Source organism: Otolemur garnettii, unplaced genomic scaffold (assembly GCF_000181295.1).
Source record: "Otolemur garnettii isolate 467f Iridium unplaced genomic scaffold, OtoGar3 scaffold00082, whole genome shotgun sequence".
NCBI lineage: Eukaryota > Metazoa > Chordata > Mammalia > Primates > Galagidae > Otolemur > Otolemur garnettii.
Window position 1 is genome coordinate 6,741,818 of NW_003852477.1, and position 3,174 is coordinate 6,744,991.

The 3,174-nt window shown below is 44.2% G+C and overlaps 1 protein-coding gene across 1 annotated transcript in view; it reads left to right on the plus strand.

Moving 5' to 3' along the window:
• The window catches only part of LARS2 (leucyl-tRNA synthetase 2, mitochondrial), a 165,438-nt gene that overhangs the window by 151,221 nt on the left and 11,043 nt on the right, over window positions 1-3,174 (plus strand). The window lies entirely within an intron of this gene.

Sequence of the window (3,174 nt, forward strand, 5' to 3'; positions counted from 1 at the left end):
GTCTTTGTTTGACTAGTTACTACTAACCAGGATGTATCCAAGTCCCATTTTGAATGTTATTTGGCACTCAGATGTCTTTAGCCATGAACTCCAGCACTGGGCATCTATACTCAAGGGTCTTTCTGTCTTGTACTCTGAATGGTAACATGTCGTCCACATAATCACCCCTCCCAAGAGAAAAGACACTTCACTGCTTTAACTAATGTGAATATTGATGTCACTGCCATTGATTCCTTCTCATCACCCCAGCCTCCCAGTGTCCCATCACATGACCCTACATGAGGTAAGAAGATGGAAACTCAGGTTCAGTACCACTTTACAGATGGAGAAAGGGCACCTGAAATTAAATGACAGATCTAATGCTCACTTATCCTATGATTTAGTACTCTCCATCAATTATTCCTGAACTAGGCACTGAATAAGGTCTGACTACCTGCCTGAGGTTTAGCCTCTAGAATTCTCTCCATATCAGAACTGGCCCAGAAACAATCAGAGACTTCACATAATCATCACATTGAGATTAGGCCAAACATTCAGGGAGAGGGGAAGTGATATGTATTGCACTAGTCAAGGATACGTGGGAAAGTCTTCAGAAATTGCTGGAAATAGTTCATCTGAATGCATTTGATTTCACAAACCATTTACATAAAAATCTCTTCTTTAAAAAATCTTTCCTGGCTCAGTGCCTGTGGCTTAAGTGGCTAAGGCGCCAGCCACATACATCTGAGCTGGTGGGTTCGAATCCAGCCCTGGGCCCACCAAACAACAATGACGGCTGTAACCAAAAAATAGCCAGGTGTTGTGGCAAACACCTGTAGTCCCAGTTACTAGGGAGGCGGAGGCAGGAGAATCGCTTGAGCCCAGGAGTTGAAGGTTGCTGTGAGCTGTGATGCCACAGCACTCTACCCAGAGGAACAGCTTGAGGCTCTGTCTCAAAAAAAAAAAAAAAAGAAAGAAAGAAAGAAAAGGCTACCTGACTTTTGGCAGAGGTAGTATGAAGAAAGGAATATGGCTGTTTTGGGAGACCTCAGAAATTCCTCAAAGTGATCATTGTAATTCCAAATTGTCTTTGGTGAAATTTGTGATACTTAAAAAGATATGCCCAGGAGTTAGCATTACATGAGAAAACATAAAGAAAGCCCGTGCTTGGCCTGGAAGATAAGACCTCATGAGAATTGCAATGCATACACAAAGAGGTTGATACTTATGGAAACTCACGTCTTAGCGCATAGATCAGGGCCACTCAAAGCCTCTTGATTGTGGGCAGACAAAACTGAAATAAAAGCATTTCTCAGAAACACAAGAACAAGACTAAGGAAGATGTCATTATGAGATTTTGAAATGGTGACTTGGTGCGGTCCAAAGGATATCTATCTGAGAGGAAACCTACTAAATACCTCACCCCCAAGGCCAGCTCAAGGACAGATTTATGGGACCTATTTCCATCTTCTCCAAACAGACAGACACCATTCAAGGTAACACCTAAGCAGATAGACAGACAGGACATTAAACCAGCAGGTGTTAGTTGCTAGAAAACAGTTCAATGAAGAATGATACAGGGCGGCACTTGTGGCTCAAGGAGTAGGGTGCTGGGCCCATATACCAGAGGTGGTGGGTTCAAGCCTGGCCCCGGCCAAAAACTGCAACAACAACAACAAAAAAGTGATACGAAAACCGAAGGCCCAGCCAGAGTGAGACCTATTTCTAAGAAAACAGTATAAATGTAATGCTGAAAGGCTTCAATGAAATTCTGCAGTTTAATTAAGTGTGAATTTAGTTCCCTGCTCAGGGTGAGTGGCACCTCACACAGGTAGAAACACCGGGGGTCTCAGATGCCTGCATTGTTTCTGAGTCCAGTGTTCCAAGGGAGTGGGGATCTCAGCTAAAATTCCATAAACCTGCAGTTTGTCCCACATTCTCTGTCTACCTCTTTCATTTGATTTCTCTCAGGAAAGACTGATGTAAGTGGGATTTTCCCAAACTCCCCACATGCCCCTCCAGTCTCTGTGTCTGGAATATAGGGATTGGAGAGTCGACTTTGTCCAGGCCCGGTTCTCTCCCCGGGAGAACTAATGGTACAGTAGACACTGTGGTGTTGCCTCTGCCATTCTGGCCTTCATTTCTGATGGGAGCTCAGCAGGACATAGCCTAAAGCAATGTCATAGAAACCAGCCCATTTCAAAGTTTGCTCCATGATTTTTTTCTACACATGACAGTGTTGGGGCTTTTGTGAACTATTTATTTTTTTATTTTTTAGTCTTTGGTCTTTTTTGTTTGGGTTTTTTGTTGTTGTTGTTTTTGTCTGTTTGAGACAGGGTCTCACTCTTTCTCCCAGGCTAGAGTGCAGCGGCATCATCATAGCTCACTGCAGCTTCCAACGCCTAGGGCTCAAGCAGTCCTCCTGCCTCAGCCTCTTGAATAGCTGGGACTATAGGCAAGCACCCAGCTAACTTTTATATTTTGTGTAGTTGGAGTCTTGCTATGTTGCTCAAACTGGCCTCAAACTCCTGACCTGAAGCAATCCTCCCACATTGGTCTCCAAAAGCGTTAGGATTTATAGGTGTGAGCCAGTGAACCTGGGGCCTGTGATCTGTTTTACAATAAGAGTGGGTCTAGACTGAATCTTGTTTTATTTAATCATTCAGTAAACATTGATTGAGCATGTGTCAGACACTGTTCTAGACTCTTGTGGGAAAGCTGGGAAGGGCAGCTGGAAGAGTAGACATTGTAGTCTGTATGAGGTCTTCCTCCAAGCTTTACCAATCCATAGCAAGTAGTTTTTTGTTTGTTTGTTTGTTTGCAGTTTTTGCCCGGGGCTGGGTTTGAACCCACCACCTCCAGCATATGGGGCCAGCGCCCTGATCCTTTGAGCCACAGGTGACGCCCGCAAATGGTTTTTTTTTAATCCAGAGAAGCAATGGGAAACCAATGTCACCTGTTCTCCCATACACAATGTGTGGCTGGGGTATAATGCAGTCAAATGGTTAAGTCTTATGCATCAGGGTGTCACGCTGTTTGATAACTCTCAGATGTCAGTCAGGTGCCCCAGGTGAGAATGGGGACATGCTGCCTTCCTGCATCTCCCAGCAGCTGATCAGGGATAACGTAACAAGGTATCCAACATCCTTTGCAAATAAAAGCACTATTTTGTGAGGGGGCCTTTTTATTATAGTA